The sequence below is a fragment of the Aethalodelphis obliquidens genome, unplaced genomic scaffold (genome assembly GCF_003676395.1).
Source record: "Aethalodelphis obliquidens isolate GAN/ISIS:26980383/991018 unplaced genomic scaffold, ASM367639v1 scaffold3, whole genome shotgun sequence".
NCBI lineage: Eukaryota > Metazoa > Chordata > Mammalia > Artiodactyla > Delphinidae > Aethalodelphis > Aethalodelphis obliquidens.
In genome coordinates, this window is record NW_020837947.1 from 19,228,454 (window position 1) to 19,243,244 (window position 14,791).

The 14,791-nt window shown below is 36.2% G+C and overlaps 1 protein-coding gene across 5 annotated transcripts in view; it reads left to right on the forward strand.

Moving 5' to 3' along the window:
- The window catches only part of EPM2A (EPM2A glucan phosphatase, laforin), a 106,528-nt gene that overhangs the window by 66,545 nt on the left and 25,192 nt on the right, over positions 1-14,791 (forward strand). The window lies entirely within an intron of this gene.

Consider the following 14,791-nt stretch of genomic DNA (forward strand, 5'->3'; position numbering starts at 1 on the left):
TTTATTCAGGCATCAACTTACCTCATTATCCTTCCTCACCGTATAATCTTAAGTTGTAGTATTAATTGCTTGTCTCATTTTCCCTTTTCCTAGATTGCAGATCCTGTCCCAACACCCCTTTCTTCCAAAAGATTCATTTGTTTGGGTTGTTTTGTTTTACTCCAGCAATTATTATTAATCTTCTTAATTTAATCACTGGCATTTCCATTGCTACGCCCTCTCCTCAGACATGTTTACCCCCCTGCCCCATTATGAATAGGCTTATTAATGGTAGAGGAAGACATTTTATGAGAGGATCTTCCAGTATAAACTACATCACATTGTTTTTCTGCTGCTACTCCAGCTTAGTTATCGTTGGTGTGACTCCTCATGCTAAGTTCTATGGAAACGATATATAAAATCCCAAAGCTCAAAGAGACATTTTTGCATTAAACAGGAAGTCACCAGAGAATTTACGTAAATCGTGACCTCCCCAAGGATCTAAGAGTTTGTTTCCAGACTTTTATTTTTCAGTCTAGTTTTAGGAGGGAAGAGAAACAAACCTAAAGCCAAAATTAATGATTAATCAGGAATGAAAATTAAGCATCTCAAAAATGATAGAGAGAAGCATGATCAATTTGTTACAAAATAATAGGTTTATACAACTTTTTAAGGACCCATTTTGTTGTGCAAAGTGAAATATATCTATATCTATACAGCTACTTGTATGTTTGTAGTTGCTTCTTCATCATATCCTAGAAAAATTAGAAAGAAAAAAGGAGGGAGATGGAGAAGAAAGTGGGAAGAATGAAGGAACATAGACTTGGCCACTTGTCACTTAGCTATTCTATGATAACAGGGGGAACCATGGATTATTTTCTTAGTCCCATTTCCTTCCTTCACCCTGTCCCTTTAAAGTTCACCTTGATTAATCTGTTGTTTCTGACGTTACCAGAGGTTTGAAAATAGGGCCTCTTCTGTGTCTCATTGCTTTTTGCCACGACAGTGAGTTTTTATTACTTCAGATCTTTAAAAACAAAAAAAACAAAGCTCAGGGATGCAGTGAAAGTGAAAGAACCATTCTGAGAGGGGTCAGCAATGCATTGATCAAGGATCTGCAGTCATCACCATAGCTATTTACAGTTGCTGGGGTTTTGAGAGCTGTCCTTTAATTCAGGATATTCAAATAATATATTGTTAATTAAGTCAAGATGGAGTAAAAAGGATGATAAAAATGGTATCACAGAAGTGGAAAATACATGTAAGTAATCGATTATAGAAATAGATTTGAACATCAGAACACCAACTTTCAGAATGCCCTTTTCCTGAGACTAACATTCTCTACTTTAAAAAAACCCAGCAACCTCAAAAGCTGAATTTAGAAGTACCATTTTGATTGTATACCATGGGCCCAGTACTGTGTTAGGTACTGTTAAAAATTTTCAACTTAAATAATAATGAAATGATGTGGTATTTGTTTATATCACAAAAGTGTTCTTCCCTTTGTGAAAGGATTCTCTTGCTTTAGATAGTAGACGGTATCAGGATAGAGCTAATGGGAAAGGACCACTCCTTGGCCTGAACTAATAATAGGAATGTTTTTGTTTTGGCCTCTGCCACTATGACTAAGAAAAATTAATTACAGGGAAACAACCCCAAAACTGTGAATAGTAATTAACCAGCTAACTCACATTTCAAAGTTGAGTGATGAGAAGTTTAGACTCTGAAATTCATGGCCCTGGTGAGCTGCAGATTGCAGGAGGGCAGTTATAAATTTTTTGGTACAAATGCACCTTTGTCTCTTAGGTTTTGCCCTTATTCTTTGCCACCTTTCCTATTTCTCTACCGTTTTCTGTATTTCCAGTCTACTCCTCTCCTACCCCCACTTCCCTTTTATTCCCCACTGTCTCTTACACTGTACCTGTTTCCCTGTTGGTCCTTTACCCTCTGTCTTTTCCTGTCCCCTTTTTTCTTATCTTAACGTCCTTGTTCCATTCCTTCATTTTTGTCTTGATACTTTATTAACTGACCAAAATATGGAATTGAAGTCCATGTCTAAACAAATATTTAAAACATTTAGTATTTTCTGTTCTTAATGTGGTAATCAGCTGACTTTGGTCTGTCTCCATTCATTTATTCAACTATTTATCGAGTGCCTACTTTTTGCCAGATGCCAGATACTGGGGGTACAAAGTTAAACACGACCTAGTGTCTCTCCTTCAGAAGCTAATAGTCCCACAGTAGAGACAAAACAAATATGTATTACTGTGAAAACCTTAATCCAATTAATTTAGTTCTTTTCTGAGATTTTTCACCCTATTTTCTTTAAGTGGCTTTGAGTGAATCAAGGTCTTGAATTTCTGCTGAAATCTCTCCACGTGTAAAATGTGACTTTGCTTACAAAACTTAGTTAATATTTAATTCTCAGGAACAGGCTTTTTTAATAAAGGGAGAGACCATGATGCTTAACATTTTATGAAGTAAGGAAATTAATAAAAGTGTTATTTACCTCACATTCTTATTCTCTCACCCTAATAAAATCTTTTAAATAATTATTCTGTTGAAGTACAGAAAAAGCCTTCCGGGTAAAGTACAGCACTGCCTTAAAATTGGGCTTTAGATTTTTATCACTATTCAAAATAAATTTTCATAGAGGCTTGGGTCCAGGACCTTTTCTGTGCACAACTCCAGAATATATGATTCATATAGTAGTTTACATGAATCCCCTCTCCACCCACCCTGCTACCACTCACTCTCTGCAGTGCAAAGCCTGCCTTGCTACGTGTGGTGGTCCTGGTTGGGTAATAATTTTAGACAGTACACACAAATCTATGTGGTGGGCATTATAATTTTTTGGATTGACATATACTTAAAAACTTTATAGTATGTTTTGGACCCAGATGTAATAACTTCTAAGAAATTACCTATGTTAAACTATTTAGTTTGCAAGTCAATTGACTGATATTCCATCACATTTCCTAAGGGACTCTGAGTGAGTTAAGGCCTATTGTTGCCAAATCAAACTTGGGTCCACTTGCCCACACGCAGTAAAGCCAACCTACTGATAGCGGGTTGTGGTGAAAGAAAGTACAGCATTTACTGCAGGGTGTCCTATAAGGAGTCCGGGATAGCTAGTACTCAAAAAGCCCGAACTACCAGATGGGTTTTAGCAAAGCGTTTTTAAAGGCCAGGCAAGGGAAGGAAGTCCCAGGGTATGATCAGCTCCCGCACAATCCTCTGATTGGTTGATGGTGAGGTAAAGTAAAAGGCCAGATAAGTCGTTGCAAATATTTCCTGGTTCCCGCCATACTGCAGAGGGGATGTGTTAATTTCTTCCACTTGGGGGGCTTTAGCATCTGTAAAACTACCCGGGAAATGTGCATCTGATACTGTTATCTCCGTACTTCAGAGAGGAGCTAAAGCAGAGGGTGGGAGTGGGGGTGGCCTGTCCCGGGAAGGCCCATAACGTCCTGGTTGGTTACACTTCATGTTATATAATCTTCGTGTATGTCCAGTTTCACAGTGATGGGGTTTATTTAGTATACGCTTCTCCAAATATGGCACCTTAGGATATCAAATATTTTAAGCTGAAGGAATTTGAGAAACAGCATGTATCTGAGCTTCTCCTAAAGCAGGTATCAAGACCTTTGTGTGAATTGTGCCCTCCCTATACCCCTACACCTGGAGGAAAGGAGCGTCCTTGTCTCTGAAGACTGAGAGGAATCCAAATGCACATACCTTGCTAGTTTCCTCCAGTTCACCACCCTTAGCTCACATCCTTTTGTTCTATTACATTTTCCCACTACTCTCCACTCTTCATCAAACCTAGTATAAAAATGCTCAGGTTTAACCACTTCTTCAGGTCTTCGTGTCCCTGTGAAGGCTCCTGTGTCTTGTAAATTTTATATTAAATAAGTATATATTAATATAAATAAATTTGTATGCTTTTCTCATGTTAATCTGTCTTTTGTGAGTTTGACTTATAGAGCTCCAGTCAGAGAACCTAGAAGGGTATTAGAAAAAGAATTTATTCCTCCCCTGCAACAGTCTGAAAAATCTTCCTAGAATTTGCGTAGGGAAAAGTATCTAAGCCTAGAAACAAATATTTCTAAACACTACTTGAAAATGGAGATTAAAAAATTATATGAAGGCCCCTAATGTACTGGGAAGATTAAGAGTTGACATTAATTTAATTAAAAATCAAAGCCACTTTTAGATTTTGAATTTAGAAAACCATTATGGCTTTTCACTACATTAACTTATAAAAGGCAAAGTAGATTTTTCTACATATATGGGTTTTTGAAATAGCCTTATAAGGCATGTGTCATCCCAGAGTAGATTTTTTTATTGCTTAATTATGAAATGAATTTTAGTGAAAACAACATAACTTTCATCTGGAATTCAGGGAACTATGCCATTACAGAAAAAGTTGTATTTTAAATGAAAAAGAATAGGAAAGTCCTCTTCTAGGCTTAGAAGTAAAAGTAAGGAAGAACTAACTCTCTGACTGAAACTATCTCAGAGTTCTAGTAATTGTAATGAGAAGGAGAAATAATGAGTTTAGGAGCAAAATCCATCTATTGTATTGTAAATGGTGAATCCAAACTAACAGATCTTCAGTAAAAATAAGAAGCCCATAAATTTAAAAAATGCTGTGGGCTAGTACGGAACAGGTCAGTCATTTAACGGAGCATATCTGTAAATAAAATGCAAAATAAAGAGACAGTAAAGTATGACTGCATGCTTGGACAGCTGCCGACAGTATTTACTATGCAATTTTGGCTTAACGTAGTGACTAATTTCTTCAGCTTATTTAAAGATGTTTGTCTTAGGCTGCTCTCTTGCTAATTCAAATAGCTTTTTGGGGAAAATCAAGATAGCAAATATAGAGTGCACATAAAGGTCGCTAGTGTACTAAGAAAAATTAAGAAAATGAAGTTTTATTCCAGACAGTCAAAGGAACAAACATAGTCTTATGATATACTAAGCTGATGGGAATTTGGTATTATCAGTTTAGGACAAAGTTGAAGGGCAGTCCCATGAGATACATCACCTGAGTGACTGTATGTCTGAGTTCAGCAGACTCTGGGAAGAGGGATTGTAAATCTTCTGCTATTTTAAGAGCGAAATGATAGTCTTTTGATTAGAGCATGAAATTGGCCCTTAAAATGAACTTGAAAATCTTAGCAAAAGGCTGCTTCGTGTTCCTAAAATTCTAATTAAAACCTGCCCTGTAGTAGCTTGAGGCCCCAACTGACCAAAAGGATTATTACAAAAATGCCACTTAAATTGAAAGTCAGATCTCTGATTATGGATCAAGTGGTTAAGAGAAGCCAGCACAGAAGGAGCATGAGCAAATGGAAGAAAAGGAATAAAGAATGTAAATGAGAAAAAGCAAGGGCCAGAAAGAAAAACCTAAATACAACTTAATGATGAGAATAGATCCCGTCCATTAGATAGGAAGCATAGCTTCCATTAAAAGAAATTACAATACATGTCTGGAAAAAAAAATTAGAAAGATGAAATTTTTCAAATAAAAAATAATGATGGAGCATATTCTTTTGTTTATTGTAATTTATCATTCTTCAAATTTTATTGTTGATTCTAAACCTATTATAAACATTCTCTAAAGTGAATCCTGCCTTGTTTTGTGAGAGGACACTGAAAAAAATTTCTAACATTTCCTGAAAATAAACTAATAAACATAAGATTCAGGAGATTATTTTACCTGTAGAAGTACGATATTGAATTGTACCCATTTTTATCTACAAGATTGGGCAAATTTCATGCTGCCACACTATCAAAGGAGTGTTAAAGAGCCTTGAAAAGCAGGGATGTTCTTGAGACTTAGAATACTATGCATGGCATTCTGCAGATAGAACATAGTCAGTCACACTGGATCAGGAAATTATCCCATCCAGCTTCATATGGCTCCTTTGGCAACAGCACTGTACCTGTGTCAACTGTTTTCCATGATGATGACATTGTGTCATCATGTTGACATATCCAGATATTGATCAGGCCCATTCTCTGATGCCACCTGCCCTTTCTCTGGTAATAAGAGTAAATTGTCTATTTCAGTCACTGTTGTATTCCCAGTTACGGTGCCTACACTTTGTAATCCATCACGTCTTATTTCATATAAAAGTTATTTAATCATGCATCCTATAAGGCTATATACTCCTTCGATGTAGGATATATGTCTGAATTCAGTGTCACATCTATTCACTGCTTTTAACACAATGCCTTGCACATAACTGATGGTTATATGTATAGATTGAATGATGAACTTCATTCAGTGGCTCACTATTACTTGCCATCTAGGAACTTATCCAAAAGTTTTGCAACTCATAGGTAGGTCGTGTGCAGTGCTGGGGTGGGGGGTGAGGGGTGGAGGAAATGAAACTGAATTGCTACAGAGTCATAGCTTGGCCACCAGCAGGCACAATGCCTTCTCCCCTCTTTGAATCTCTAGAGTGCCAGAGAGTCTGACTCTGTAATGTCAGCAATTCAGAGGGGGTGTTTTTCAGAAGTAACTAATGATGATGAGTACACATTTCAATGGATAGAGTGAGTAAGCAGATGGGAGTAGATAAAGGTGAAGAAATCTAAATTATAAGAAAATTAAAAATATAGAACGGTAGAATATTATAGTGTCAATTCACAAATCATAGAGGGAAACTCAGAACGAGGTAGTTGAATGCTTCATGTTCACTGTGCAGAAAAAGAATAGTGCAGGTCTGAAATTGCCTATTCTTAGAAAAGCCTGCTTGCAAGGTTGGCCCTCTTGCTGGTCTTTGGGAATTTGGCTAGTAAACAGTCCCACACACTGATATAAAACTCTCCCTAAATACTATTTGTGGTTCACTGTGCCTAAACTGTGCAAAGAATATGTTTATACTTAACACCTGCCTTCCTTTTGGGAATCTAGAATTTGGGTATATACTGGGCAGAGGATACCTACATACCAGCCTCCAAAAAAACCATTGGTGGTGTCTCTAATGAGCTGCCCTGGTAGACAATACTTCCCATTTATTTTAACAACTTGATGCTGGAGGAATTAAGCATGTCCTATGAATTACACTGTGTGTTTGGGGGACTCTTGGAAGCGTGCACCTAGTTTCATCTAGACTTCCCCCATGCACCTTTTCCTTTTGCTGATTTTCCTTTGTATCCTTTAACTGTCATAAATCTCAGTACAAGTACGACTATATGCTGAGTCCTGTGAGATCACCTAGCAAATCACCAAACCTGGAGTGATCTTGAGGAGCCCTGACATATTCACTTTATGGGATTCAGCCTAGCTAATGTGTTGAGCCAGTCCTGGCTAGGGCTGCAGGCTCTCAGAAGGCCTTTCACCACCAATCGGTAGAGGTGCAGGTAGACTTTTAGCCTTAGACTGGTATCTGGTCATCTTGGTGCGAATCCCAAGTACATGCATCCCATTCTGTGTGAATGGGGTTTTTGGTTTTTTTTCCCACCATATTTTAATGTAGTCATTAAAAGCATGTGCTCTGAGTTGGGCTGCCAGGGATTGAATTCCAGCTTTACCACTCCCTAAGCAGTAGGACTTTGGGTATGTTACTTAAGTGCTGTGCATCATCTGTAAGAGAATGTTAATAGTAAACTTAAACCTTAATAGGCTGTTGCTAGGATTAAATGAGATAAAACGTTAACACAGTAAGTGCCAAACATGTTTAATTATTTTCATAACTGGCATTGTAAACAAGCAACAAGTTTATTTTGTCTTCCAGAATTCAGTAGGGAAATTCTCCCTGGATAAAAATATAGGGAGGTCAATAATTTCTTTGGCCACTTATAGATAATAAAAGCTCTATATTCATTTAAGTCATAAAATACAATCTTAATTTTCTACTCAAAAGCTTGGCTCCTTTGAAATAATCAAATCTTTCAGTTTAATATAAAATGAAATCCTTTAATATTCTTGCCTTGAATTCAATCTTGCCTTCTATTAAAATCTTGTTCCTTGATTTATTTTTGCAAATAATAATTTAATGATAAACTAATAGTAAAAAGATAAATTTTGTCTATCTATTTACTTTACCCATTTCCAAATTACATTGTTTTTACTTTGCCTTTTATATTTAATATGTAGTTAGATTTGTTTTTTGAATCAGTGGGAGAGTCATTTTTCTTTAATAGGTAAATATAGCCCATTGATATATAGTGTTATAAAATGCTCAGTCTTAATTATACCATCTTAAGTCTCCTGTTTTTAATGCTTTTTAAACATTTCCTGTCATTCTGTCTTTTATATATGATCATCTTTCTGATAATTAGAAGATATATAGAATGTTTCTTGTTCTACTATAGGTTATCTTTTGAATGTGAACATACTGTTACTTCAAATTCAATTTAATCAATTGAAAGCACCCAGAGAGGCCTCCTTTTGAAAGACCATAGATATTATTACATAGATAGATAAAGAACCCACTATCCCTTGGCTACAACCTCAGTTTTTAGTATTAGTGGGATTTTTCCCTGTCCCTTATAATTATTTTTATTTTTAATATTGTACAGCTTTACTTTTATAAGTGACAACACATTGTTTTGTCACTATAATCAATTCTTTAGATTTAATTACATACTTAAATAAATTGCTTGACCATCATATCTTTTATATAAGGGCATTATCTTTCCTGAGTCTTTTTAAAGTCATCACTGGGTTGGTTAGATTAAGTCACAAGGTAGTTTTTCAAGAAGGATTCATGAGAGTTTATTTCTTAAATCTTTTACATATTTAATATGTCTTCATATTGTCTTTATACATAGATGGCAACTTGATTAGATATAGAATTTTGAATTACTTTCAAATATATTTAGATGTTGTTTTTAATCTCCTGACTTGATTATTGCTATGGAGAATTTTGAGGCAGGCTTATGTTTGGGGGGTCAATGAGGATTTGTAAGATTTATTTTATTTATTTATTTGTTTATTTTTGGCTGTGCCGCGCAGCTTGTGGGATCTTAGTTTCCCGACCAGGGGTTGAACCTGGGTCCTTGGCAGTGAGAGTATGGAGTCCTAACCACTGGACCACTAGGGAATTCCTGATTTGTAAGATTTAATGTGCCCACCCTTGACCCTATGGAACTGACATCTTTAGGGTTAGGAGAAGTTCAGATGGTAGTTATCTTTATGATGAGTAAGAAGGAGTGTGAGGAGAGTCTTCTAGGGCTTGGGAGAAGTTCTGTTTCTGAATCTGGGTGCTGGCTATATGAATGTATTATTTGTAAAAAAAATTATTGAGTAGTACACTTATGTGTATTTTTAATGTATATTACATTTCAATAAAAAGTTTTTAAAAGTTCATGTACCCAGTCTTGCAGATACTTAGAAAAATTGATAGGGCGCAAGCTCTTAATGTGTTACAAATATAAATAACCAAATTAACTTGTTACAGAATTTCCCTTCAATAGTTTCCATAAACTATTCCATAAGAAAATTAGATTCCCATTAGAGGCAAACAAAAAGGGATGGTAACGTATAGGCAAAGAAAAACAAATTTCCTTGAAGTCCATTAACTGATTCTCAGTAGATCCACATAAATTGTGTCTTAGATCTTTGGTAGTGTACTTATTTTACTTGTTGATGTTCATCTCAAGAATGCAGAGAGACCAAAAGATTGTATTTGTAAAAGTGCTTTTTGATGTTCATTAAAACAGGATGGAAAAGCCAAAGTAATAGCCGTGTAGCCTTTTTATAGATCATAAAAGGAATAAATAAAGCCTCTTAAAAGTATGTTTGAAGCTTCACTGGTCCTAGTCAGAAAATGGAATTATTTAGTATTTCAATAAAGCAGTGGGACCATCCTCTTTTTATGAACCGTTAGTATCGTGCCAGCTGCCTGCTTTTAACGTCAGTGAAAAGAGGATGGATGGAATTTTCACACACACAGTTTGTGTTGGAAACAATAAAACATACACGAACCTTTTCTACAGATCCCCTTTGACCTATTTAATAAAATAACAGAATCCCAAATTGTGAATTGTTTTTAAAGCACCTGAGTAGCTGAGAGATCTCATTGCACGTGGGCGGGTCACTAGGGCAGACATCAGTGTAGCTCAGTCCTCTCAATCACTGCCACACTCCCTTTTCTCTTTTTGTTATTTTATATTCATGACCATTCTTTCTTTCCTTGTGTAAATATAAAGATATACCATTTAATTCCTGACTCTGTTTGCTAAATAGAGAAGGCAATTCATTAATGCATCACTCAGTATTTCTCGTTGTAGAAATGTTGTGCCTTGCTAAGCAGAGGAAAAGGCTCTCAGGAAGGCTTCCTTTACATTGATAGAAACAGGTGTTCTCTTTTAGTTGTCAAGTCAGCTCCCTTCTGAGAATCTCAGATAAGTGGTCCAAATTACATCTAAGAGGAAAATTTGTTAAAGCATAATTACTTTTCATCAGAGTGCCACAAATAATGAAAAGAACAGAACACTGGAAGTATATTGTAGTCTACTTAATCACCATCATTTTAAAAAGCTGATGTAGAATTCCTTACTTCAAGACAAAACTATATAGGTTTGGTGGTAAATTAGGCATATTTTCTAAACACTAAATTATATTTCTTCTAATTCACATTTGGCTAAGAAAAGCTGACTAGTCTTTGTAGCAGTGGAATATAAGTGATAAGATTTGCAGCTGCCATTTCAAACAGTGCATTTTTGTCTATTCTTCAGTAGCTTCCTGTGTTTCTATTCATCCTGAATGAATACCTTTCTTTATCTTTCTTGACAAATTTCAACACAGTTGCCTATCTATGCAGAATGCAGTCAGACTCCTTTTATCACCTTGCCTATCCATTGCCCTCCTCCCTCACCCCCACCCAAGAGCTAAACTTGTGGAGATCGATAGATTGTTTGTATGGGTAGAAACAGTAAAGCTTTGCCCAGTGATAAACAATTATTTAGAATAGTGCATAAAAAATTCTGGTCATCAGAATTTTATCTAGCATTTATCTGCATTTAAGAGAATGTCTAAAACCAAATAACTTCAGCTGAGGCATAATGGAAAATCTGAGATCAGTGAAACTAGTTTTGACTAAGAGCTCAGCCATTGATCAGCTATGGGAAAGTTGCTTGAACTTTGCTGTTTATTCCTCTAAAATTAGGATAATAATTATATAATGAAACAAATAGCATAACATTTGACATACATACACTACTATGTATAAAATAGATAACTAATGAGAACCTACTGTATAGCACAGGGGACTCTATACTCAGTGCTCTGTGGTGATCTAAATGGGAAGGAAATCCAAAAAAAGTGGGGATATATGTATATGTATGGCTGATTCATGTTGCTGTACAGCAGAAACTAACACAGCATTGTAAAGCAACTATACTCCAATAAAAATTAATAGAAAAAGAAACAAATAACATAACAAAAGCATTTTCTAGGATTGTACTTGATTAATAGTAGTAATTATAAAAGAAATTAATATTTTAGGGAGGATGAGTAGACTTTTGGAAGGTTATGGGAGAAGATGCCCATCCTATGTCAGCACCTTTAACTAGTGTCAGGGTCTTTGGGTCACCTTCTGTTTTTCCAATTGCTTTCTGTTTTTTTGCCATCAGCAGTTCTTCCTCTATGATCCTTGCTGTTTATCCTTTCCAGACCATATAATCGAGAACCTCCCACCCCCATACCCAGTCTCTTTTTGCATCCCACATTGATGACTGTTTCATCTCTCCAGCCAACTGGGTCGATGGAATAGAAATGCCTATTCATAAAATAAAATTTGTCTCGATTAAGTTACCATGGAGAAGAGCTGTAGGCTTTGCAGTACATTACACGTCTAAAGCAGGGATTGGCAAAGGGTCGGACAGTGTATATTTTAGACTGTGTGGGCCATATGGTTTCTGTTGTAGCTATTCAACTCTTTTGTTGTAGTGTGAAAGTAGATATAGAAATATGTAAACAAATGAGAATGGCAGTGTTCCCTGAAAACTTTATTTACAAAAACAGATGGTCGTCTGGATTTAGCCCATGGGCCATAATTTTCTGGGTCTCTAAGACATGGGGATGAGTCATACAATACTAGTGTTTAAAGGGATATGGCAATCATGCAGTCCAGCTTTCCCTAATGTGTGATCCATAGACAGCTGTCTCCCTGCAATCAAAGGTTAACTGGTCAAATATATCTTTGAAGTGCTACATGATGTTCCCCCTTCTTAGAGGCTCACCAATACATTAGCAATACTCAAGGCCCTGACTTTCTTCAGGGGTGGAATATAAGTAATAAGAATGATAACTTATGCTTTAATAGTGCTTACTGTGTGCCCAGAACTATTGTAAATGCTTTTACATATATTTGTTCATTTAATCTCAAAGCCCTATGAAGTATGTAGTATTGTTGATACCATTTTATAGTTGATGAAAGTGAGGCACTGAAAGGTTAATTAATCTGCCCAAGGTAGCATAATTAGTGGTGCCTCGATACAAATTTACGCAGTCTGGCTCCAGGGTCTGTGCCCTCAGCTACCCTTCCACCTCTGTGTAATATCTAGACACTTCTGGGAAACAGTGTGAGCTAAGAAAGTGCTTCTTTCATCCAGTTCTCTCAGTTAACACATTGGAAAAGCAAGGTCTAGAGAGATTCAGGTGACTTTGCAAAGGTCACAAGTATAATTAATAACTGAGACCAGTCTACAAATCAGTTAAATCACCACCTGGTACTTGAAGAAATGGTCGAATTAATCCTTTGTAAAGACAGAAATCCTTTTAAAAATGAGTAATCGTCTCTAATTTTCCCTTTTTAATTCAGGCTTTTATAACCAGCTTCATTTCAGTGGGGCAAATACAGTTTGATTTTTAAAAAGTAGAATTATTTTCACTTTAAAAAATCTGATAGGGAATCTTCTGTTAAGAGAAATGTGACCAATATTTATCTCTAACTTGGACCTCTTTCCCCGGCTCTGAGCCATTGATTCTCAAGTCTCAGTGTACAGTAGAATCACTTGGGGTACTTGGAAAAAATGATGGTAGGCCCCACCCTACTGCTTCAGAAATTACATTTTAATTGAGGATCTGGTGTAAGTGTTTCAAAAGCTGCCCCCGGGAGGTTCTTGTATGGAGCTGGATTGTGAATCACGTTTGTTATCGTCTGCTAAATTTGTCCACCTGCATTAACAGCTAACATTTAAAATGCTACATGGCATGAAATGAAACTTACGGCTATGGTCCATGGGTTATAATTAATAAAAATGTGACCACATTCCAAGCATGAGTGGAACTTTAGCATTGCAGATAAATTGTACTGGTGGTTATAATATGCAGTCAGTTTTATGTGAGTGGGACGTTTGGATCGACGTGCATAGCTGCAGAACCAGACTAACCAGAAAACTCAGATTCTGATAGGTTGCCAGAAGTCTGTATGGCTCAGATAGAGGCTGGTCTTGACTTTTTAAAAAATTGAAATATAGTTGATTTACGATATTGTATTAGTTTCAGGTGTACAGCAAAGTGATTGTTATTTTTTTTCTGATTATCTTCCATTATAGGTTATTACAAGATATTGAATATAATGCCCTGTGATATACAGTAAATTCTTGTTGCCTATCTACTTTATGTATAGTAGTTTGTTAACCCCATACTCCTAATTCTTCACCCTCCCACCCTCAGTCTTCACTTTGATGTGGCTCTTTAATGCCTGGGACTTAAGGTGGAAGAAACACATACTTTGAAGGATTAGGTTTTGCCACCATTCTCTGCCTACTTACAAATGTTAAAATCATTTATAACAAAAGAATTTAGAGAATAAATCATGTGTAGTAAAGTAATTTAGGATAGAAATAGAACATTTATGAGACGAAATGGGATAGAAATTATCAGGGACTTGAGATGGTCTAATTACTACTATTGAACACTAAATTTGTCTTTAACTTTTTTGGTAGTTAAGGCAAAAAAAGGATATAAATATAGTTTTATATTTTGGCTAAAAACAGCTTTCACTTTGCAGAGAAAATTGTCATTTTTAAACTAATTTCAACCAGCAATTTAACATATATCCTTGGGTTAACACAATTAAAAATATCTTCACCACAGTTTTGCAAAAGTTATAGAAATGCTGTTCAATTGGTGATAGTTGTAAGAACCATCATGTAGTTGAATGAACCAAATATTTTGAGTAAGTAAAGACATTTCTACAGTTGTTCATTCACTCATTCATTTATTCAATCACCTGTTTGCTTTTCATTGCTAATGTTATGCTGGATACAATGTTAAGTTCTGGAAATAAGGTGATCAATAAGATGTCGTGCTTGTTCTCAAGGGGTACACAGTACAGTAGGAGAAATGCTCAGAAAACCCCAAATTTCTAGTGAGAGAGGTCAGAGATGGAAATAAAGGTGTGTATATGTTATGGGAACACAAAGAAGGAGGACCTAAGTGGAGGAGGACCTAAGTGGAGGACCAAGGAAGATTGAATAGGTTTAATCAGGTAGATGAGCAGTGAAAATGCATTCCAAGAGGAAGAACAGCAGGATAAATGTCAGGGAAGGGAGAGTGAGTGGTGCTTCAGAAGAATTACAAGTATCTCCCCTAAATTGGACGGTGGGGTTCATATGGGGCTTCAGAATGAGAGACCTACGTCGGGGTCAGATTCCAAAGGGTCAGGCCAAAGACTTGAGACTTCATATGAAAGTGATGGGTAGTCACCTTAGTATTTTCGGTAGTAGGGTCATGTGATCAGATTTGTGTTTTAGAAAGATCACTTTAGCTACAATGTAGAAGGGAGACCGACTGGGAGATCACTTAGGAGGCTGTTAGTGTAATGCACTTCTTGAGTGT